Genomic DNA, 26,474 nt, shown 5'->3' with positions numbered 1-26,474 from the left:
CAAAGCCCAACTTAATAGAATGATAACAGTGAATAAGTTTACAGCTCCTTGTATAAGCCAGTTTCTATGCTTTGATGTGAATTAGCTTATTTAATGCTTACACTGAATTTATGAAATAAATATTATTATGGTAGTAAGCTAAGGAAAATGAGATCCAAAAAAGCTTATGAATTTCACCAAGATTATGCAGAACTGAAGTTTGAATGTACAATCTGAGTTTAATTGAAAGAGTATTAAGTGAAAAAATAAAATAATAAAATATTTTTAAATAAAAAAATTTGTTTCAAAAACATTCAACTGGAAAGTGTTATCTCACACAAAATATACACTTCATCACCATATTTTGCTATGTTAGATTAGGCATAGCAATACACTGATAAACTCGTTGAAAATACTGGGACACAGCATGAAAAAAAATCACAGTTTGAGGTGGTACTGAATGCATCTTTAATGCATTGAGGCAAATTAGCAATAATCTATAGGTAATTATGAAATTGAATTGAGTAGACTCCTAAGGAATCCAGTTTAAGTCAGATTTAACAACTTTCTTCTTTGCTCACAGTTTAGAAAAATAAAAACAGCTTCATTGGTGAATAAACTATATTTCAGGCATTTCTCAGAGTATTTTACAGGTATTTTCACATTTAATTACCATTACAATCCTATGAACAAGTATTATTATTATCTCCCTTCTACAGATGAAGAAGATTTAGCCATAGAAAGTATGAAGGGTAATTTCAACAAGATTCTAAGTGGCAAAGTTGGATGTTGAACCTGGCAATCTAATTTAAGAATATGTGTCTAGGAGACATGGACAGGAGTGTGGTGGTTATGGGGGGTGGGGGGAGGGAAGGAGGGAGAGGGGGAGGGGAAGGGGTACAGAGAGAACTGGATAGAGGGTGACGGAGGACAATCTCTCTTTGGGTGATGGGTATGCAACAGAACTAAATGACAAGATAACCTGGAAATGTTTTCTTTGAATATATATACCCTGATTTATTGATGTCACCCCATTAAAATAAAAATTTATTTATAAAAAAAAAAGAATATGTGTCTTTGGCATCCACACACTATCACAGAAGAAAAATAAATTAAAGTGCCAGGTGTTGGTACCATGGTGGAGGAGAGTGTGGTTCACAAAGATGTGCTCAAGAACCACACAACATGTTAACTAGTCTTTTTAAGAAAAAACTCACTGACAAATAGACTGAGACAGAAGTACCTCAGGGACTATTTCTAGTTAGTTTTCTTAGAGGTGTGGCCCTTTGACCATGCAAAATTGTATTAGGACTTGTTGGGTCTGTGTGCTGAAATGGCCATTCTCAGCTCCCCCAGCAAGTTCTTACCCCTGCTCACATTGGTAATATTGGGTTGGCAGCTTCTGAGAAATTAATGGGGTGGCCTGGGACATTTTTCCTTAAAGGCCTGGCTATTGGGAGGGTTCAGTGCCCTTTCCCCCACTTTTTGTTGCTCTGGATATCCCTGATCTAAAGTAAGTATCGTGAAAATTACTGACACCGATGGAATCTTAGGGCACATGGAAAAACCAGTCAATCAGTCATTTGTAATATAATGTCATGTCACACATTTAGTTTAAGGAATTTAAAGAATTAAGCAGTTTTTCCAAAATGGCAAGATTCATTCTTTTTTTTTCTGAATAATATTTCAGTGTGTGTGTGTGTGTGTGTATGTGTCCATTCATCTTTTTGATGGACATCTAGGTTGCTTTCATATCTTGGCTATTACTAGTAATGTTTCAGTAAACATGGGGGTACATTTATCTTTTCAAAGTAGTGTTTTTGTTTTCTTTAGATAAATATCTAGAGGTGGAATTGTTAGATTGTGTGGCAGCTCTACTTTTACTTTTTGAGGAACCTCCATACTGTTTGCCATAGTGGCTACATTAATTTACAATTCCTCCAACAGTGCACTAGGGTTTCCTTTTTTCCATATCCTTGCCAACACATGTTTGTTGATTTATTGATAATAGTCATTCTGACAGGTGTGTGGTGATATCTCATTGTGGTTTCAATTTGCATTTGCCTGATGATGTAATGTTTAGAATCTTTTCATATGTCTGTTGGCCATCTGTATGTCCTCTTGGGATAAATATTTATTCGAGACCTCTGCTCACTTTTTAATTGAATTTCTTTTTGGTGTTAATTTGTATGAATTCTTTGTACATTCTGGATATTAACCTAACCTTATTGGATATATCATTTGTGAATATATCTGCCCATTCAATAGGTTGTCTTTTCATTTTGTTGATGTTTTCCTTTACCGTGCAAAAACTTTTTAGTTTGATTTGGTCCCATTTGCTTAAGTTTTCTTTCAGTTTTCCTTTGCTAAGGAAGGTATATCTAAAAGGATATTGCTAAGAGTGATATCAAGGAGTTTAATGCCTATGCTTTCTTCTACACAGAAGGCTTCTCTCTGAAGCTAAGCCAGGGATTTCTGAATTAGAACCACAAGTCTTCTAGCTCCCTCTTTTCATTTCCTTGGTTTTGGTTTAATGCTTTCCTGGGAACCTTATTCTTAGCATTCTAGATTTGGATTTAGCTAGTTTTTGTTGTTGTTTTGCTTTGTTTTCTCAGAGAATATATCATCCCTAAAAATGTTTGAGTGTCTTACCCAGCTCATCTCAGACTTACACTGCAGTCTCCTCTGGGGCAGGGTTCCCACATCACTCTGATTCCTTATTCTTTGAAACTGGGATAACATCTCAACTGGCATTTTCCAAATAGAAGAAATCACCTCATTCCTAAAATATTTGTGTTTACTTCTGTCCATCACTTACCATATCTTTTATTCTCCCATTTTAAATTGAATATAAAATCAAAATCAGACTGAATATATACAAAAAAAACTTTGTACGTTCATTCCCTATTTTTATCTCAACTGTTGTTGTATAGCCCCAATTATATCTTGCTTAAATAGTCACAAAGCCTTCCAAAGAAGTTCTTGCATCTGAACCATTTACTTTCTCTCTCTGAATTTATTTTTTGTAAGACTACCTGATTACTATTATCAATCATATTATGGAAAGATGCTCAATATCACTAATTATCAGAGAAATACACATTAAAACTATACTGAGATATTGCTTCACACCTGTCATCTTGTCAGAATGGCTATTATCAATAAATCAACAAACAACAAGTGTTGGTGAAGATGTGAGGAACAGGGAACCTCATGCACTGCTGGTGAGATTGCAAATTGGTGCAACCATTATGAAAAATAGTATAAAGGTTCCTCAAAAAATTCCTGGGTATTTATCCAAAAATATCCAACACACTAATTCAAAAAGACATATGCACATTTATGTTTATTGTAGCATTACTTACTGTAGCCAGCATATGGAAGAAATGTAAGTGTTTATCAATAGACAAGTGGATAAAGAAGATGTGATATATACCCAGTAGAATATTGGTTGGTCCTAAAAAAAAATGTGAAATCTTAACATTTGTGACAACATGGATGGACCTAGATGGTATTTGGCTATGTAAAATAAGTCGGAGAAAGAAAAATACCATATGATTTTCCTTACATGTGGAATCTAAAGAACAAAATAAATACATAAAACAAAAACAAACTCATAGGTACAGAGCTCAAACTGATGGTTGCTAGATGGGAGGGGGGGTTAAAGGGCTGGGTGAAAGAATGAAGGGATTAGGAAAGACAAATTGGTAGTTAAAAAATAGTCATGAGGATGTAAAATACAACATAAAGAATATTGTCAATAATATTATAATAACTATGTATGGTGTCAGGTGGGTACTAGACATTGGGGAGATCACTTTATAAATTATCTAAATGTCTAACTACTATGCTGTGCACCATAAACCAATATTAAATAATATTGAATGTCAATTGCAATAAAAAATAAAAAATATATTCCTAGCTATATAATTTTTCTGCTTAAATATCCAATACCATTATTCTCTAGTATTTCTTAAATGACCACCACTCCTGAAAACTCATTCCCTTCCCTGGAAACCTAAAATGGAAACAGATATAATCATGAGAGTATACTCCAGTATCATTCCTGGAACTCACTCTCTGACTTCTGATAGGTGCGGTCTCCCATCTGTACCCCATCATCACCACTATATAGCACAGTAACTTCCACACAGCAGGGAGATTATCACATTTTAAAGTCAAAGTCAACCTTCCCATCCTCACCTATCTCTGTGTGGTTAGAATAATCTAAAATTAAAACCGTGCCCCTTAGCTGGTGCTTAAGCATGCCTGGGAGTTCTTTTTTTTTTTTTTTTTTTTTTCCTGAAGCTGGAAACGGGGAGAGACAGTCAGACAGACTCCCGCATGCGCCCGACCGGGATCCACCCGGCACGCCCACCAGGGGGCGATGCTCTGCCCCTGGGGGGGGTCGCTCTGCCGCTACCAGAGCCACTCTAGCGCCTGGGGCAGAGGCCAAGGAGCCATCCCCAGCGCCCGGGCCATCCTTGCTCCAATGGAGCCTTGGCTGCGGGAGGGGAAGAGAGAGACAGAGAGGAAGGAGGGGGTGGGGGTGGAGAAGCAAATGGGCGCTTCTCCTATGTGCCCTGGCCGGGAATCGAACCCGGGTCCCCCGCACGCCAGGCCGACGCTCTACCGCTGAGCCAACCGGCCAGGGCCGGGAGTTCTTTTAAGTGATGGTTTTCCAAGATACGTGTGGGCTGGGACATCAATAATGGAATGATGTGAACATTTAGCTTTAGATTGTCTATTCAGAAATTTTCCAGGGTGTATTACCAGAATTTCAATTTTAATAAGAGATCCAGAAATATTTTGGCCACCTTCATGCCTCTCCATCCCCTCCAGGAAGTGCTGTCATTGTAAGTACTTATGAGAGCCGATGGAGTATTCCTGCACTGCCAGGCAATGAATCATGAAAGGAGCCAGAATATTTTTCTTTAGCCATACTCCAACTGGGATTTGTACATATATCTAAGCTTATTAGTGTTTTTTAACCCTTAATCATATGAAAAATATGGGAATTGATGAGCTGTAGGAAATGCATTGGTAAAGCTTGAAAGGGGCTTGGGAGATGGAGAGAGAAAAGATCTTATGATCTTTATAGTTTTATATATGTAATTAAGACTCCCTTAAATCTGGGCAAGTTGACAGCTTAGGCTGATCTCTTTACCTTGCCAACTGAAATGTTCTGCAATTCTCCTTAAGTTGTTGACAGGTTGTTAAAACAGGGCAACGTGCCCTCATCTAACCCGCCTCACCTTGAGTCTTTGCTCATGGCCCTGAGTCTTTGGATTTGCCAAGGGAAGGTGTGGCTTTTGGAAGAGTGCACCAAGTTCATAGTCTTGAAGTCAGAGAATACAAGACATCAAACGGGCCGTGCTCCTATGCATGAGTACAATAAGCAGGGCCTGGCACTGGTAAGTAAAAAATACGTCACCTATAAACAGTATGCAAAAGAAGGATGCTAGAGAGGGAAAAGAATGCAACTCAGAGAGTCGGAAGGCTTTATTTCTATATTTGGGCACGTTTACATATGTCTGTATAGTGAAGGTCACTCTAGCAGGCTTTGTTGTGGTCTAGTCATCGTTTATTTTGCAGAGAACATGTAATCCTGGCTTGATGAACTTTGCTGATAAAATGGCTTTACCGTAATTAGGTTGGGATCAATGTGGTAACTTTTCAAACATAAATATAACAACAAGGAAAAGAAAAAAAAACCCAAAATTAAGATTTTTTTTTTTTTAAAAAAAGCAACACTAAACGAGAACCATACCTCAAATCTCTTTTATGCTACAACTGAGAACATGTAAACAAAAGGCTGGTCTAGAGCTTTATACTCCAAACTCTTATGTAGTCATACAAATTAATTTCATAAAATCAGAATAAAAAATGCATATATAATCCATATATTTACAAGCACTAAGTGAAGTTGCATGAATATTAATATTCATTAGGGACAGCTATGTAATTTGTGGAGTCCAGTGCAAAGTAAAAATAAGGAGCTGCTTATTCAAAACTCAAACTAAAAGAACTAAAATAAAGCTTTTTCATTTCTTCTACATTCTTTCTTTTGACCTATGATGGTGTTTTTAAATGTTCTCTAAGTAAACTTAAAAATGGTATATTATTAGCTTCAATTTTGTCATTCAGATTTATATTGTGTAGTGCCAATTTTTGAAAGCACTTCATTTGTTTGCAGAATCAGTGAAGTTGCACAATTCTTCCCTTGTAGATCACATATACACATGCAGCTGTTTCTTTCCAAAACAGTGGAGACACTGGAACAACTAACTCAACTGTTTTTATTTCACTTCTTGATGTGTACACATTCTGCCAACACTCTGCCTTCAGTTCCCTAAAGGGCAAGAGGGATTGAAAGACAAAGAACTATCAGTGGCATTATCTTTCTTTTTTCTTCCATGTCATTATTTTTTAGTGTAAGTGGTTGACTAATATAAGAAAGTAACACAAGAAAGAAAGGATGCTATCCATTAGGCTAGGTTCCTTGAGACTGAAAGGTCTTTCACATATCAGCAGATTAGATACAATTCAGAAAAATTTTTTAAAAGAGTTAAAAACAAATACAATGAGGAAACAGGTATCACAAGTCTATATAATATGTTACAGTTAAGATAGCAGTAGAGAGACTTGAAGAATTTGAGGAGAGAAAGTAGAGTGTGAGGAAAAGTCAACATCATCAAAAACAACATTCTCATCACATTTTCAACAGAAAGAAATAATACTCTCTTACCAGAAAAAAATTTGAATCATGATTGGGATTTGGAAAAGATGGGGGTGGGGGAACCAAAAGTATTGCCAAGGTGTTGAAAAATTAAGAAAGAAAGATAATCCTGGACCACAATACCAGGCTTTAGCTAAAGCATTTCAGATGTATTACTGTAACTATTGTTATTAATAAGAAAATAATAAACGCTGCCACTTAGTGATTCCCTACACGCTAGGAACTACAAGTATGTTTTATATGAACTGACTCCTTTAATCTTTATGATAAGACATGTGTTAGTTACTGTTAATAAGATTTATTTTTCCAGAAGAGAAAATTATGTTAACAAGTTGCCCATGGCCTCACAGCTGACAAACGAAGGTGCCAGTGTTCTAGGATAGTTATTGGAGCACTTGGAAGAAGGGGATGACAAAGTGAGGGAGAACTAAGTCTGCCAATAAGGTGCAAGGCATTGAGTGAGGTTATCTGGAGGCAGCTGTTAAATCAAAGGCAATATTGAAATATATACATGTGAAATTTTAAAAACGCAGACTGGGGAGTAGTGATAGAAATAAAAAAGAAAAAGAAAGATGTAAAAACTATACAATAGAAAAATCAACAGGTTTGAGGGCCTCAGCTATATCATTGGCTCAAAGATAAGTAAAAGTCAAAGATTGTCAATTATATATATACCAGAGGTATATTATTACAACCATGTTACACTTTGTGGACAAAAAGATTGACCAACAATTTTTGTGTGTGTGTGTGTGACCAACAATTTAATGAAATAAAGAACTTATCCTGAAATATCAGTCTTACGTTTGTTCAAGTATTTACTCATTTAACAAGTATTTATTAAATTGCTGTACTAAATACTGAGACAAATAACATTTTAATCAACATATTTATTGACCACTTAAAATCTTCTAGGTGCTATAGCTACAGTGGTACAGTGGTAAATAAGGCAGATAAAGTCCCTACTTTCAAGAAGCTCATAGATTATTGTAGAATAAATAAAATAGAAAGAAAAAATAAAGATAGTCACCCCTCCCCCTAAAATGATAATAAAAAATAAAATGTCAGAAAATATAGGTGCTATGCAGAAAATCATTTCTAAAATAGAGTGATGTAATTTAAGTGGTTAAAAAGTAGCACCTTTAGATAAGAATGGGTCACTTGAGGATGTGACAGCTGAGCTGAAATTTGAGTAATGAGAAAGCTGCTATGGTGGTGAAGAACTCTGGTACAAAAGACCCAAAGGATGAAACAACCTTGGTATTGTTGAGAAACAAATAAATAAACAAACCAAAAAACTGTTTGGCTGAAGGTTGGGAAGGGAGAGGGAAAGTTGTATGAGTAAAACTTAGAAAGTTGGGCAGTCGTCAGGTAATGCAATGCGAAAAGACCCAGATTCTCTGCCCAAGTAATTCACGGTCTAGTGCAAGAGGCAGACTCATTGACAAATGTTTACACCGAAGCTTTATAAATGTTCTGATAGCAACCTACACAGGTGACAAGTGAGCACCGAAGATCATCCATACCTCCTGGAAGTTGACAGTGGTCTGTGCTCTTCCTCCACACAGACCACCACTCCACTCCCAGTGCCCTCCTTCAGTGTGGCTCCAAGACGACCACACTCCCCACTAAATCTGAGAGCCCTTCTGAACTGGCAAGCAAAGACTTGAGTTTGTTGCCTATAAATCACTTTGAGCTTTTGGGAAGAGAGGTACTCAGTAAACAAGGACTGGGATTAACTCACTGCTTTATGAGATCAAAGCACTTTATAAACATGAACTAATTGAGCATATCACATTGCAGAGTGGCCGTGTTGTAAGGAGTCTGTTTGAGCTCTTTATTCTTTCTGAAATACCTGACTACTCTCAGAAGGTATGACTTCCACACTGACTTCAATGGACAGAAAGCCTTTATTAGGCCCGCATTCTTTACTCCTAGAGAAGAACTTGATCTCAGCTTGAGGAGTGGGGGAGTTGGTGAGGATGCCACTCAACAGAAGCGTTCCATTCCTTACCCCACAGCCAATTTGAGAACATTTTGTTAGTGATCCCTGTTAATGAAACTAAGACTAGTGGAGCCAACCCTGTGTGGACCTGTACTATTTGCCATGCTCTGTGAGCTCAAGAACACCTCTTACCTTAGCTAACTATCTCACAACTACATTTTACCACAAGAGAGACTGGGACAGAAAGCCCAAACAGATACATGCCTCAGAGTCCCCTCTTGATTTGTTGAGAATGCAGGTTCCTAGAACCCTTTCAAGAGCTGTTAAATTAGAATTCTAGTAATCTATATTATATAGGATTATAATTAAAATTATAATCCATATTTTGATAGGATTTCTAGTTACCTCTTATGCATGTGCAATTGAGAACTACTGCATAAATATTAACTCAAATCTCAAGTCCATTCAGTTTTATTTGGTACGTATTCATGAAACATCTGAAGCGCAAGGCACCAAGCCAGATGCTACTGAGGAAACAAAGAAGAGAAAGACCCAGTTTTAGACAAGAAATACTTATTTCAGGAAGGGGAATAAGGAGAGTAAGAGGACAGGTGATTTTAATACAAGATGGAGCTTGATGAAGTTATATGGAGTCTAATGATGGTACAGAGGAGGCAGGGAGGATACTTATTTGGGGTCAAAGGAATAAAGAGTGCAGCCTTTCCATTGAAATATAAAGGGATACTAAAGATTTCCACTGCTTACAGCCTCATGATCAGAGCACAGGCTTCGAAATGAGAAGGCCCTGAGTCCTGGTTGGGGCTCTGCTACGTCGCTGCGTGATCTTGGACAAGTCTCATTTCTGTGTTTGTTTATTTCTCTATAAAATGAGGTGGTTGGCAATATGATGCAAGGTTCTTCCTATTGAAAAACCTGAATATTTTGGCTTTCTCTGCCTCAGTCATTGAGGGGAAAGTATTCTGGCGTTTCAGACTGACTACATAAAGACTGAGACGCGGAATGTCGCTGGCAGTGAGAGCTGTGTGCCGGGGGGAGAGGTGTGTTGAAGCCAGTACCTCCTTAGGCTGGGCTCCCAGACAGGTTTGGTGAGAAGAAGGGCTGTTTGTGTAGCGTCTGTTATTGCTGGTTTAAAGTTGTTTACTTCTTATTAAGTACAGAAAGGAGAAGATAGACTTCTGTTTCCGCTGCTGCAACAGATTTTCTCACAAGAAATGTCATTTAAGGTTCCTGTAGCTAAGATTGAACTAAGGCATAAAAAGATTGGGAGAAAATACTCAGTGGAACTTTGTCCTGGATGTACATGGACCTCAAGAGGGACAAGGCTCAGCTAACACAGAGATGAACTTACTGGGGATTAGGATGGGCATTTCTTTTCCCCCAAGTTCATAGTGATAAAGACTTTTCTTCCTTCTTTCATTTTATGGATGGAGGCTTTGTAGGAAGGACATGGTAGGGAAATCTGTAAAGTAAAAGTCTATGCTGACAGATTCTCATAGTGCTATTCTGAGCTTTACGGAGAAGGACTTCCGTGATAAGCAATGCCTAAATGTTTCCTCTATTCTTATGAGACGATATCTTTATTAAAAAAAGGAGAGTAGAAGTCAAGTTTTCTGAGTTTGTGAAAGTCGATAATAGTGTGGTTTTAAAATCTTTGAGCAACTTTCAAAGTTTGTGTGTATGTAATGAGTTAGAATGCCCGGAGGGCAGTGGCATGAAGATAAGTCTTTAATGGCCCGGGGAACCTAGATTTGCAGCATTTGCAGATTTCGCTGGTGTAAATATTCTCATCATTGCTATTGTCAGTGATGTGAGGTCACTAAATTCAGGCTTGGGAAAAGCTGCACACAATCAGCTTTAGCAATCCAATTCCAGCTGGCTTCAGCATACCTTTGCTGGAGGATATTTCTAATGCCTTTTCCAGAATGAAACTAGGCTGACCACTTAGCTAAAAGGTTGAGTTTCTGAGAAAGAACAAGCCAGAATTACCTCTAGGTACTCACTAGGTCTCTGTAAGTGACAGGGTTGTAATAGCTGAGTCTAGACAATCTGAATTGAGCACTATTTGACTGAGGTCAAAGGTCACAGGCACCTTTGACTGAGGTCATAGGCACAGCCTAGCCACCTGTTACATGAGCTCTTCAGAAGCTTCCTTTCTAACTGGTGGTCATTGCTGTTATAATCACAGTTCTCATCTTACTCTGAAATCATTCAGAGGAACTGAGCTGGGTCATGAAGTGGGGGAGAGTGGGCCTGTGTCATCTTTATTCAGCACTGTGAGGCTGAGGGTATCGTGGAAGATTTGTGAGCAGTCACCACCCCAGTGCAATACAGGCTCTTTAGGATGGGTTCCGAAAGGTTTTGAGATAGAGAATCTCACTTTGTACTTGTAGTATGAGGAAGCTCAATATGTGAACAATACTAGGTATCAATTCTCTCTGGATATACTTTTATCTCTTCTTTTGAAATTTCAAAACATAAAGTAAGGCATGCCAATGGAAATAAAAATAAAGTCATACAGAGACGGACAAAATATAAGCAGCATTCCCTTCAGTTTCAACCTCCGCTTCCACACCTCAGAACGACCCACCATGAACAATTTGACCTGTTTCAGTACAGGTTTATTCCCATTTTTATTCAAACACAGATGTAGGGATTTTATTTCTGTTTTTAACATGTTCGTTTTGATAGTGTACAAAAGAGAGAGAATAGTACATATAGTTTAAAACTTGCTTTTTCAATTAACAAAACACATAATGGCTGTCTTTTCAATTAGTTCACTTAGCTCTATGAAGATCATTTAAATGGATGCTTAAAAAATCAAGTGATAGCATGAAAGTGATGCTATTTAGGTAGTTTCACTCTACTCTCTATTATAAACATGCTAAAATAAGCAACTTGGCCAGGAGGAAGTAAATGGTTAAGTTTGGTGATTCCTTGGAAGATATTCAATTGAAATCCTGACCTGCCATCTATATTCTGTGTGATTTTAAGCAAGTTATTTAGCCTCTAAATTTCATAATCTATAAATTGAGGCTGATAGGAATAGTACCTAATGTTATAAGAAGTTAGTAGCTCCTTAAAATGATAGCTAGCACACTATTATTAAAATGCATTTAATAAATCTTAACTCCTACTATATGTATCTTTATGCATGCACAGTAGTTACCAGTATTCTATACCTAGAAATGAGTCATGTGTGTACCAGCAGCTCTGAAAATGCTCTGGCCAGCTCTAACACCCTGCTGCCTGAGGGTATTCTCAGAACCATACCTATAGTATACAAATACTTTGATAATGTTAAATTGTCCCCAATCCATAAATGTGTACTACTCAGATATCCAACAACAATGTAAAGTATGTCTCTTGCCAACATGAGAGCTTATCCATGTTATCAGTTTGCCATATGCATAGTATGAGGTTTGATTCATCCAAAGAACAAGTTATCCAGGAGCCCCAGCTACTGAGAAGGATCACTGAAGACAGAACCAGGGGCAAGGGAGATAGGGATCTCTTATATCCTTTTTATTAGGGACAGAAATTTTCAGTAGTGAAACAGCATATTTCTGCTCCTGCACATGTAGCTTTTCTCCAGGTGATGTTTTCTGGTGAGACACCTTCTTTCCCCCATTCTTGTCTAGAGTGCCTTGTCTAAAGGCAGAGATGAGTCATAAGTGGTTTGGGATGATTTTGCTCACCTGTCTGTGTCAGACACAGGCAGGTAGAGGCTAGGACAGACACTAAGAGCTGTCTCACACAGGAGCAATGTGGCATCACCTCTCTCGCCCACAAGATCATATTCTCCCAGGTACTCTTTGACAAGGCAGGTTGCTTGAGTTATAATTATCCCTTACCACAGCACCAAAAGGTATAACTTTTTACTTCTACTCTGTAAAGTGGTAGTTGAAGCAAGGGGAGTGAGAAAGAGCAGTATTTCCCAGAATCCGCTTTAGGCAGTATAAACTGTGTTCACAGACCTAATTCCATGAGGAAGTGATGCATTTAAATGATTTTTGGAAGTTTGATATTGCCCAAGAAAGAAGACCACACTCTATGCTCTGTTAAGATTGAGGTATTGTTCAAGGATTGCAAGGTAGATGAAACTCTTTTTCAATAAACAGTATAATCTCCTTTCTCATCGTAGTGTGGCAATATCATTCTGAATCACATATAGCCTTAAATTAACAAATCAGATATCACAAACCATGGTTCCAAACAACATACTTAGAAATAAACTCTTGTTATCAGTTACAATAGAAAGGGAGAAGGTGAAGTGTTTGGACATCTGGCCAAATAAAGTGATGCATTTTCCTGCACACATCATCGGTTTTCCTAATGACATACACTGTTACAGATTGGATTGGAGCAACCTGAGCATGTGTATAAATGTGAAGACATCATAACCTCAGCTATAAGCATGTTCAATTGAAGTGAAGATCTTATAATTACCCCAAGTTAGTGTAGATAACATGCAAATTTTGGCTACAGACCAAGATAAATATACTGTCTTATTGGCTTAGATTGTCTGTTAAAATACTAGCAAAACTACCAGGAAAACACAATGGTACTGCACTTATACAACGAGAGCATCGGAATGAGACTGGTGGCATGAGAGCTTATAATCAGGATAACCCTCCACTTTACACCTTCTGGGATGCAAAAAGGAGACAATTTTTCTTTTTTTCTCACATTTTGCCCAGGTTAGTAATTAGACTCAAGACTTATGAAAAATTACACTGGGGAACAAAATTTTTGTTGCATCCACAAAAATACTTGGTTTTACCTAATTCGAATGTGCTGATCTCAAATCTGACATTAGTTTTTCTCTGTAAGCTACAGTTCTTTTGCAATTCAAGATTTTAAGTTTTCATCTTATTATAAAATTTTCAACATTTAGTTTAACATAATGAAGTAGAATGTCTTCTTGGGCATCATCTTTGTGAAAATATAATAATTGGTAAAATGCAGTAAATACACCAATACACTAAAAGTTATGATTGCATGAGAATTTGTCTACAATTTTGAAATAGAACATATTAAAACACTTATTTTAATCATAAAATTTGTGCAAAACTTATTTAAATTCTATTCAGGCAAAAATTTGCATTTGTAGCTCTTGCATTTGTGTACTTGTTGAGGACAATCTCGTTTGATGTTCCAGCAGTAGTCTGCTCATCACTAACAGCACAAGATTTTTGGGAAACTTATCAAGGTGACTGTTCAGGAAGTGAATCTTAATGCTCATGTTACATTCAATGTCACGGAAAGCCAACAGCATCCTTTGAAGCAGAAGTTCATAGTTTTCTGCTTTTTTGTTACCAAGGAAGTTCTTTGTAACTGCCATGCTGCTTTCTCCTCCTTATTCATCTTCCTGGAAAATTCTTCATCACTTATGAGGGTTCGAATTTGACGTCCATCAAATACATCTTCTTTTATCTTCTCGAAAGACAAGGCAGGAAAAGCAGAAATAATATGTTGAAAGTATTCACTTTCTCTATTCAAAGCCTGAACAAACTGCTTCATTAAGCCAAGTTTGATGTGAAGTGGGGGAAAAATGATCCTGTCTCGATTAACTACAGGTTCATTCACAATATTTTGCATCCTTACTTCCAGAGCTTCATGTTTCGGCTACTCCTTCTGTGTCCAATGTTTCTCCTGAGCTCAGCTATCCCACAAACACAGAAAGCAAGGATACTTCATGAAACCTCTGTTTCCTAGCAGGAAATTTACCATTTTAATTCCACACAAATGATCCAGTTATGCTCCTCATACTTCAGAAAGTCGAAGACAATTTTTATGTCATTATAATCTTCTCACAGATGAGCTGAATAATCAATTGGAACCGCTGCATAAACATTATTATTGTGTAGGAGAACACATTTCAGACTCTGTTTAGAGCTGTCAAGAAATAGCCAACATTCTGTTGGACTGTAAGTGGTAACACCTAACTGGCTGAGAAGACTACTAATACCATGACAGTAAACAAAGTGTTTGTCTTCAGAAAAAAAGTCCACAAAAATTTGTTCACGCTTCCTGAAATGGGATACTTGAGCTGACCAGTGAAGTACATTCTTTTCTTGAAGCCTGGAGGCTAATAACTCAGCTGTTTCCTTTGATAGGCCCAAATCTCTTACTAAGTCATTCAATTTGGGTTGGCTGAACTGCTGAGGAGTTGATGACTGCTTGGCATCAGAAGACACTTCAGATTCTACAACCATTTCCTCATGCATCTTATCAAAATACACTTGATCACCATGTTCACTTTCTTCATCCTTAGAAGAAATAAAACCATTGAAAACTGGAACCGGGAGTGTCTCAGAGTGTGGGATAGGTCATATTGCTGAAGGAATATTAGGATATGTGATTATATGCCATTTTTCTTGCCGAAGCCCTTTGTATGGATCAGACAGAAATAACAGTCATGGCTGTGGTCCTTAGGTTCACGCCAAACCATGGGAATACCAAATGGCATTCTTTGTGTTTTCATTTTGTCTAGTCATGAAGCATTTCCTCATAATTATGACACATAATATAAGGAGCCCAATTCTTGTCTTGATCGCCAAGGGGAACTTGAAAATAGGCAATATATGCACGTGTCACAAATGATGAAATATTGCACCTTTGACGTTGAAGTGTGTAACAGCTACATATATAACAGAAGGTGTCAAGACTATTCTTATATTTATACCTACTTGAAGAAGCCATGATTCAATCTTGAAACAAAATAAGAGGGTGTTTTCTCAGATAATAATTTTTACATTTAAAAACAACTACAATTATGTAAAAATAATGTTTGTAAAACATTAATTGCCTTGTGGTTATGTTCAATCCAAGAGTCATTGCTTTTTAACTCCAATTTAAAAACCAATGCATGCCATTAACTGTAAAAAAATAAGAAATTAAAATTGCATAAAAACTAGAGCATGCACCAAAAAATATATCTCATATTTGGAATCAGCAATGCAGGAATATATAAAAACAGTTCTAAAACCTCATGCAACAGAAAATGAAAAAAAAAATGTTTCCCAGTCTTATGGACCAGTTCATAAGCCTACAAGAATCGCCCTTGTTTTTTTACCTTGCATGTTTACTGGGAATGAAAAGTAAGAGAGAAGAGCAAATGCATCATTTCAACTAAAGTAATGTTTTGTTTCTGATTTGGGGAAATTTATTTCCTTAGAGATGACATTTAAGTAATGTCATCTCTTTATATGATATTTGATATGATAGAATGACTCAAAGCCAGATATTGTGTAAAAGCACACAAAGATTCCAATTTTTTAGGAAAAGTTTGAGGAATTTCTTATAACACAAGATGCTCCGGTATCCCCTCCTTTCTCTTCAGGCCATAACTTTTTTCCACCCAGAGTCCCCTCAGCACAAGCCTGCCTAGTTAGAATCTAGATTGAATTGTGTATCAGGCTTTGCTCCAGCCTCAGGTCTCAGGCAAGCAGATCTTTTCTAAGATCTACCAAACCAAAACCCAACAATAAAAATGTAAGGAACACCTGAAAAAACATGGAGTCTGAACAACGTTTCCTGAATGGCTGAAGGTGTTCTACAATGACGAGTGCATTCTATTGCTAGTTAAAGATTTACCTTTTTCTGGACTCACTAAGCATGAAAGGAGACTAGATTGCTTTCTAGTTTGTATGTGCAAGATTCAAACTCAGCACCAGTGAAAGAAGCTTGTCATTTCTCCCAAGGGTGAGGAAATCTCCATCTTCCTGAAGGAAGACTTTTATAAGCTTGTAAACTCTCTGACTCTCTAAAAGGCAACTTAAAGAAATATTTAAATGAATTAGTTAGTTTTTTTTTTTAATCTTTCAGGGTATCTAAAAAGCAAATCAAAGCAGTCTATTTCTCCACCCATATCTACCTGCAATCATAACCTGTTGTACCTAGAACCTTGTTGTACCTTTTGCTTATGTGGCTGAATCTCATCGCTGGACACTGAGTTTAGTGCATGGATAATTAAAGCTTGAGAATGCCAATAAATTCACAGACTCAATTTCAGGGAAGAGCCATTGATCTCCCAGGAGTTCTAGGGATAATCCTCAATGCTGAGGATGAAAAATGCATAAAATACTGATTTGTAATAGAGGGTCTATCAGGAGAAACAGAGATTCAAATAATTACAATTCACTGTAAGGTACAATAGGAAGAAGTACTAATTAATACCAATGTGTCTGATCTATGAAGTTAAAAATAAAGGCCAGTGCCCATTCAATAAAGAGCTTGCTTGCTTTTCCTGAAGACAGTCTCCCATTTTTATGGCTTTGAATAGGCTTAAATGCTCCCTGTATTTATGCAAATTGATAGACCTTTTTGCACAAATGCTTACTTGAAAATCAAATTATTTCAATGATAAACTCTGATCACCAGGGATGCATACTAATTATTTTCAGACTTGGGGACTTAGGGTTGAAACATAGCAGCATTCCTAATTATATCTTTGCCATAGTCCACAATCAGAGTAGCTTAATCTTTATTTGTTTCCAACTTTAATCTTAGTCCTTCTTTCAGATCCCAAATTTATTCTAGAATCACAAAGTTCATCACAGATCTGTTTTCCATCAATCACTTATAAACTAAGAGGTAAAAATGTGTTTTAAAGTACACTAAGTTAGAAGGATGAAGTGTTTCAAGGCATTGAGGACCATCTTTATTGTTGTACTTTAGATTTTTTTTAGTCAGCCTCAAAATAGCTTAACACTCCAGGTAGAACCCTATGACTAAGTTCACGTAGACCTCAAATTTCACCAGTAATCTCCATGCATTTCACAGTCAATTCTTCCATATTTTATGTCAAAATTAACTAAATAAAACCAAAAAATTGTTAAAACTAATGTAAACAAGAATTGTACAATAAGTTTTTTCTTGAAAAATCTGGGTTAGGCCCCTTATGTCTTTCCCTTTGATTCTGATGTATACAATAAGTAGTAAAATTGACATTTTTTTCAGAGCATTTTCTTAATCTGGTGAGATTTTACTTCCTGAAAGTTGTTCTTAGTTTGGCTCAGATAAACTAATAACAATCTTAAAAAGGAAAAGAAAGGGAAGGAAAGAAAAGAAAAGAAGAGGGGAAAAAAGGAAATAAAGGAAAATAAGAGAAAAAAGAAAAGGAAAGGAAAGGAAAAAGAAGGGAAAAGAAAAGAGAAAAAAAGAAAGAAAAAATCTGGATTGTGTTAGAAAATGGGAAAATGGGTAATTTCTCTATAAGTTATGAAGAGTACCACTACCAAATCCATGTTCTGTACAATAAACAGAAGCTGTGATGATTGTAGGCAATTACATTGTGTAGGTTGTAGAAAAGGACTTATTGCACTTAAGCACAGAAATTGTCCCTAAAAAGCAGAAATATGTAGGAAGCAAACCCTTAAAAAAATAAACACAAGTATATCCAGAGGCTCTCATTTCAGCCTTTTAAAAACCTTTTAACAAATGGAAAACCACAGCTGAAAACCCAAGAGAGGACAAGGGCATCTGGAAATAACATAAGAATCTGTTCTCAGGTGGTTTCAACATGTCCAGGCAACCTTGAGTACATTGTACCTCTGTAACCTTACCAGTGAAAGTCAAAAGTTTCTTCTGATACTCTATAATCTGTCTTTAAAAATAGCTCTATATAGCGAGCTAGTGAGCAAGTGAGAAAGAGAGAGACAGAAACAGACAGGAAAAGAAAGAGATGAGAAGCATCAACTTGTAGTTGCGGCACTTATTTGTTCATTTGTTTGCTTTCTCATATGTGCCTTGACCCAGGGGTCTCCAGTTGAGCCAGTGATCCCTGCTGAAGCCAGTGATCTTGGGTGCAAACCAGTGACATTTAGGCTTCTAGCCAGCGATGTTTGGGCTCAAGCCGGCGACCATGGGGTGATGGTCATAACTATGATTCCATGCTAAAGCAGGCGACCCTGCGCTCAAGCCAGTGAACCTAAAGGTTTCAAACCTGGGTCTTCAGCATCCCAGGTCAATGTTCTATCCACTGCACCATCACCTGGTCAGGCAATATATTAATATTTTAACTGGCAAAATCTAAAATGTTAATACATACATAGTTTTACTATGAGGACCTCACTAAAATTCTCTCTCTCTCTCTCTCTTTTTTTTTGTATTTTTCTGAAGCTGGAAATGGGGAGAGACAGTCAGACAGACTCCCACATGCGCCCGACCGGGATCCACCCGGCACGCCCACCAGGGGGCGACGCTCTGCCCACCAGGGGGTGATGCTCTGCCCCTCCGGGGCGTCGCTCTGTTGCTACCAGAGCCACTCTAGCGCCTGGGGCAGAGGCCAAGGAGCCATCCCCAGCGCCCGGGCCATCTTTGCTCCAATGGAGCCTTGGCTTCGGGAGGGGAAGAGAAAGGCAGAGAAGAAGGAGAGGGGGAGGGGTGGAGAAGCAGATGGGCGCTTCTCCTGTGTGCCCTGGTCAGGAATCGAACCCGGGACTTCTGCAAGCCAGGCCGACGCTCTACCACTGAGCCAACCGGCCAGAGCTCTCTCTTTGATTGGAGAAAGCACATTGATTTACAATAAACATTTTTTCCCTCAAAATTCAAGTTTCTTAATAAATGCAGTTGAACCAGACATCCTTCTACTAGATAGGGAAATAATGCTAAACTTACTGTTATTTGCCATTGGTGTAAATAAATGTTTATTTTCTGTGTAAAGTGTGTTTGACTGTGTTCCATTTATGAAATAGTTGTATGCCTGGATGCAGTGGCATTGCTGTCTTCCATCTCCACTTCCCAACGGGAAGAATGCAATCATGCTGCTGGTACTGTTTGTTCTCTGTTGAGTGAGGGCAAGGAGTGAGAGTGGGGGATTGAAGCTATGAGCACTAGGCAAACAGAGCCAAAGTGAGCTCCAGGAGAGGCAGCTCTGGGGAGGTTGGAAGCCAGAGAATGTAAATTGGTAATGAAGGAGAAAAGAGAAGAGGAGCAGAGGGAGAGAAGGGAAGAGAAGAATGAAGGGAGCTGAAAGGAGAGGGGAGAGAGAAATTGAGAATGATTATTGAATCCTGAGTTGAATGAAGCCTAGCAAGGAAGAGACCAGAAAAGTATGGAGTCAATTTGGGCATCTTGTTTCTCCTATTTCTTTGTCCTCATCTTTTATTATCATCTTCCTTCCTTTCTTAAATAAAGACGTTCTTTTATAATTGTCTTCATCCCTTTCTTTCCTTCTCTCTCACTTTCCTTCCCTTTCAGACCATCACCTTAGTGAGCCTGTCTAGTTTCATTGTTTCAAGGGTCCCATCCATGTGAGTACTTACCTGATCTCTATCAATAACATGCACCTCGTGGCCAGCTCTGCAATTTCTGATAGACCCCTCCACCTGGATTTGACCAGCCCTTCCAAGTCAGTGTGTCCAAAACTATCTTGACAATATCCCTGCAAGATTGGTATAATTATCTTCATTTTACACATGTAAACAGTGAGGTTCAGAGGTGCAAAGTAGCTTGTTATAGTCACTGAGTTGTTGACTGTCATTTTTCACAAACCTTGACTATCACAAAGTCCTTAGCACGTCACTTTTCTAGGGTCATACTTGACCCTTCTCACCAAGCTTATTCTGAGAAAATATAGCTCAATTAAGGTTCAATAATTTCTCTTCTGTTTCCAGAAATGAATATGTGTCCTTTTTCAGCATATAATTAACTAAATCAATGTATATTCTGTTGTCTCAAGTTCTGTACTGATCAAAGGTCATTTCCTGTGTAATTCAAATGAATTATTTTGGTATTTGATACAAATTTATAATTGATTATATTTTAATAAGCAACTGGAAAATTTTTATGTGTTTTTTTTTCCCCTTTTGGCCAAAGTTGCTCTCATACACACATAAAGAACATTCCATTGATGACCCGTATAATCCAGATGAAGTGTTTGTGGATTGTTCATAATTTATGGTTTTGAAGAAATATAAATGCAACATCCCGCATGTTTTGGCAAGCAAATACACTAGGCTCTTTTAAGATACATTGTTTACCTAACTTTATGAGAAGTTGACTGAAATTAATTGCAAGCCATAAATGTTGATAAACACTTCATAAAAGGGCATAAACATGAAATTAGGTCGCTTCAGGAGAATAATCATTTATCTAATTTGAGGCAAGCTTTTAGAGTAGTGCTGTTCAGTCAAAACATAAAAGCCATATACATAATTTTAAATTTACTAGTAGTCATATTATAAAAAGTAAAAAAAAAAGGTGGAATTATTTTTAATAATAAAGCTTATATAACACAATATATCTAAATTATCATTTAACATGTAATTGATACAGAAATTATTAATGAGACACTTTACTTTTTATCATGTTGGGTCTTTGAAATTTGGTATGTATTTCATACTTACTGGGCAGGTCAGTTCTGACTAGGCTCATTCACAGTGTTCCGTAACCACATATAGCTAGCGGCTAATTTGAAAACTGCTTGATAGCACAGAAATAGATAGTATATCAGATTCCACTATTTCTTTAGGGCCAGAAGAATGGCTCTCTTTTGCCTCTGAACTTTGCTCTACCCCTCCTCTCTTTAGCTTCAGGATCTCTGTGCGATTGCACCAGGTTCCAACAATCACACAACCAGTAGCTTCACTCAGGCAAGTAGCACAAAATCTGACCTGTCTGATCAAATCCAACCTGGGCCCAGTTTAACATTTTCATTTAAATAATAAATAGTGTCATGATATGTTTCCTAAGAAGAGTTTTTAAAATGCTAGAAGAACTGGTAACCAAAGCCTCTATCCTGCCCCAGCATTACCTAAAGATTGAGTGTGATTAGTCAAATCCTGACAAAGTTAGCCATCATCACATTCAGAACAGGTGAATAATTGTCTTGCAGCAAAACAGGTTGTGGGTTTGATCCTGTTCATTCCTCATAAATCTAACATGTTTTCTTTTTGTATGTTGAAGGATGACTCATTATGACTCTCCACATAATAATTGCACACCACTAAAAAATGATTATTTTAAATTATGTTTCACACCAATATAATCATTCATATAAATAAGGCAAAAGGGCCTCAAATAGCACAAAGTCTAAGATTTATATGAATCCTATTTTCTCATCTGAAAATAAGTGGAAACACCATTTCTTCTGTAATTATTCAAAAGCAGCAGGAAGGAAAAAAGAAGAAATGACCAATGATTAGTGTATGTACAGTGAAAAGAAGAACTTGAGGGTCAATCGTACTACATGGGGAGAGCATGACACACTGGGCTGTACCTTCCAAGCCACAGAGCCCTAAAGGCTGTCTGCATAGACTTCCTAGGGCTAAATAAGAAGCCCTCACTCAGCTACAGTTCATATCAACACAAAGCACATGGGTTCACTAGAGGTTCCAGTGCCAATTGATCATCCAATGAAATGAAAAGAAATGGAAATGTTATTCTTCCATATGGTGTACTGTTGGTCCATTTAAAAGCCTGAAAATTGACTCTAGGAAAGAAAACTGATACTCAGCCCTTCTCCTTTCCAACACCTTAGTCTCTCTTTCATTCCACTATACCTGACCACCCCACAATTTTGCGGGAAGGCAAGCATGAAGCCTGTCCTCATCCACTCTTCCTCCTCCTTTTCATTATTATGTTTCTTCATAGCCATGGTTTCTTGAGCACTTAACTTTGTTGAAAGCCCAGTACTAGGCACTGAACATGCAGGATTTTGTTTAAACCATAGAACATTTAGTGGTAAACAGGTCTAGCTCCTGGTGAGGAATGAGGAGACAGACCCTGAGATGTATCTTCCCCAAAGTCACACACCTAAGAAGTGGCAGATCTGGGATTTAACCAAGTGCTGTTTGACAGCAAAACCTATGTTGGTAACTTTGGTAATACATTATCTGTATCCTCTTTTGCCACTCAATCAGTGCTTATAAAATACATAAATGCACTAAATAAATAAGTAAACTGACACATAAATACATTCTCTTTCAGATTTGTTCACCTGCTCTCCTTAATGTAGCACAGCAATCTGCAACTGTCTCTTTGACATTACGAGCGGTATGGAGACTAACAGGGATCTCAGCTCCAGTCCCAGGAGCATGGGAGATGGCGAGGAACACATCTTCTTAGGGTATTCAGCTCATCTGGACCCTCAAGGACCAAAGTACTAGGAGGAGGCCCTTATACCTTCTAATCAGATGAAGACAATTAGAATGAACCACAGCCTTTGTCTAATCCTTCAGCTGTTGGTTCTTGACCTTTCTGCAGGTCTTAAGTAGGAGTGAAGAAGAATTCTAAAAAGTTACCACCATATAGTTCAGTTGTTAATAGCCCAATACTGTCATGCTATCTAATTTCTGTCTGCCCTCCTTACTTCCTGTCACCCAGACCTCCAAGGGAAGTTCTGCCCCAGTGAAAGCCCGCTACCTAGACACTTGTCCCTACTAATTTGACTAAAGCTTCTAATGCCTCTAATCACTGGCTTTTTATTGTCTACCTTGAATCTCCCAAACTATGCCTTGGTTCACTTTAACCTTTTGTCCATAATGTTTTATAGTCTGTGTGTGGGTCTTTTCACTGGATGAGATGATACTTTAGGGAAGTCACAAGAGTATTCATTTGAATGCATCAAGTTCTTAGATGGTGGGTAGAAAGACTGCTCCAGGGGTGCTGGCTCAGGTCTATCTCCTCCTCCCTCTGCCCATCCTGGAAGAATAGCATCTTTTATGTTCATCATGTCATTGTTATTCATGGCATGCAGAAAAGAGTGCCTACAATGAACAATGGAAAATGATGCATTTCCTTATTTCACTTTGGCACTTCTGCCTTTCTGGTCCCACTTCATGCCATGCCCAGCTCCTCCTGCGTGTACCAGTAAAACCACACAGTGCCTGTTTCCTCAGGGATGCTGCACTGTGGTAGCTCCATTCATCTGGGCATGCAGGTCCATATACCTGAAGTGCCGCCCTTTCTCTATTTTTATTCATTGGATTAATTCCTTCTTATATTTCAAGACTCATCTCAGCTGACTGCTCTATCAGGTAGCTTTCTCTGGGTCAAGTGATCCTACTAAATTAACCAATACATATTTCTTTCATTATAGTTGTCATGTCAACTTGAAATTCACTGAACTGTACATCTACTTTTGTCTTTAGATCATAAGCTTTTAGATGGCATAGAAAATGTCTTTATTTTTGTACTGCCAGAAATGAAAACAGTGCCTATCACATAGTTTCTGCTCAATGAACACATTTTCAGGCCCTGGCCAGATAGCTCAGTGGATAGAGTGCCATCCTACTGCACTGAAGTGGCAGGTTCTATCCCCAGTCAGGGCACATAGGAGAAGCAATGGAGGTGGATGCACAACTATATGGAAATTAAATAAAACAAGTTGTTTACCTGACCAGGCAGTGGCACAGTGGATAGAGTGTTGGACTGGGATGTGGAGGACCCAGGTTTGAGACCCCAACGTCACCAGCTTGAGCGTGGGCTCATTTGGTTTGAACAAAGCTCACCAGCTTGGACTCAAGGTCGCTGGCTCAAGCAAGGGGTTACTCAGTCTGCTGTAGCCCCATGGTCAAGGCACATATGAGAAAGCAATCAATGAACAACTAAGGTGTTGCAATGAAAAACTAATGATTGATGTTTCTCATCTCTCTTCATTCCTGTCTGTCTGTCCCTATCTATCCCTCTCTCTGACTCTCTCTCTGTCTCTGTAAAAAAAAGGGGGGGACAAGTTGATGTTTCTCTCTCTCTTGCTCTCTCAAACACACACTAATCAATGAAAAAAATTAAAATAAAATAAAAAAATCTGAAGTGAACTGCTTGCCCTGATTTGTAATCTGTCCTTCAGTATCAAATTTCCAGCTTAAACTTGTAACTCTTAAGAGGCAGAAATGTTATGCTACATTAAGTAAAACCTTTTTGCTTCAAAATACATTATTTTTTATTTATTTATTTTTTGTATTTTTCTGAAGTGAGAAGCAGGGAGGCAGAGAGACAGACTCCTTTCTGCATGTGCCAGACCGGGATCTACCCAGCAAGCCCACTAGGGGGTGATGCTATGCCCATTTGGGGTGTTGCTCCATTGCAACCAGAGCCATTCTAGTGCCTGAGGCAGAGGTCATGGAGCCATCCTCAGCGCCTGGGCCAACTTTGCTCCAATGGGGCCTTGGCTGTGGGAGGGGAAGAAAGAGAGAGAGAAAGGAGAGGGGGAAGGGTGGAGAAACAGACGGGTGCTTCTCTTGTGTGCCCTGGCCGGGAATTGAACTCGGGACTTTTACATGCAGGGCTGATGCTCTACCACTGAGCTAACTGGCCAGGGCCAAAATACATTATTTTTTATAATTATTTTTATTTTTTATTTTTTTATAATTTTTTTTTTACAGAGACAGAGAGTCAGAAAGAGGGATAGATAGGGATAGACAGACAAGAATGAAGAGAGATGAGAAGCATCAATCATCAGTTTTTTGTTGTGACTCCTTAGTTGTTCATTGATTGGTTTCTCATATGTGCCTTGACCGTGGGCCTTCAGCAGACCGAGTAATCCCTTGCTCAAGCCAGCGACCTTGGGTCCAAGCTGGTGAGCTTTTTGCTCAAGCCAGATGAGCCCATGCTCAAATGGGCGACCTCAGGGTCTCGAAGCTGGGTCCTCTGCATCCCAGTTCAACACTCTATCCACTGCGCCACTGCCTGGTCAGGCTAAAATACATTATTTTTTAAAAGGGAAAAAGTAAAGCCTTAGTCTGATAGAATTAATTTGCCACATATTCAATCAACAAAGTGTTAATATCCAGAACACATTAAGAATACATGAAAAAAATAAGAAAAAAAAGAAAGAAACTAAAATGTAGATACAGCATATGAACAGGCAACTCAATAGAAGGGGAACTTGAATAGCTAATAAACTTGTGAAAATATGTTTGGCCTTACTAATAATCAGGAATATTTATATTAGATAATATTATACCATTTCACATCTATGACATCGACCAAAAATTAAAGATCTGTAAAATTGATGAGAACTGGTTTGGTTTATAAAAGATTTAATAAATAACCCTTGTGTTCTCCACTATATTTAGTGGACAGACTCTGTATTCAGGAATATGGAAAGACAAATATCTCCTTTATATGTGATTATGGAAGATTGAATTGTAGTTTTCAAATTATTTGCTTCTTCTCTATAATAGGTTTATATGCTCCTACTCATTGTCATGTGAGAAGAGTATAAGTCTATACCTTTCTGACTTGGGGCTGGGTCCTAGGGCATGCTTTGGCTAATGGGATGTGAGTAGATACGACATTTACAATTTTTGAGTAGCAGACTCAAGTTGAATTATGTGGATTGCACTCACCTATGAGAACAGCATGTCTCAAATAAGGGATACCACACTGCTCTGGTCTCTGGACTGAGAAGACACGTGGAGCCAAGCCAAGCTGAGTCAAACAAAGTAGAGCTGAGCACAAGTACAGTTGGCCTGCAGCTCTTATGTAACACGAGCAAGAAATAAATATTTGTGGTTGTTAGCCTCTGATAGATTGTCATGGTTTATTGCCACAGAAGAAGCTAACTAATGCACTGTTAAAGCTGCATGGTATTCTACAATGTGGCCTAGTGCTCGAGCTCTTTTTCACCAACCAGGTAATTCAGTACAACTTCTTGGAGAGGAATACAGGGTGGGGTGACTGGACAGCTATGTTTAGTCAACTCCTTCATCATGAAAATCAGCGAAATGGAGACCAAACATTTTTACATAACATACCCAAGTCATACAGGGGTGAGAAGTGAGCAGTCTATTAGGACAGTCCTCTTCCCATCTTCATGGGGTTCCATCCTTAATACCAACCACTATT

Source organism: Saccopteryx bilineata, chromosome 5 (assembly GCF_036850765.1).
Source record: "Saccopteryx bilineata isolate mSacBil1 chromosome 5, mSacBil1_pri_phased_curated, whole genome shotgun sequence".
Lineage (NCBI taxonomy): Eukaryota > Metazoa > Chordata > Mammalia > Chiroptera > Emballonuridae > Saccopteryx > Saccopteryx bilineata.
This window is presented reverse-complemented; position numbering follows the sequence as displayed.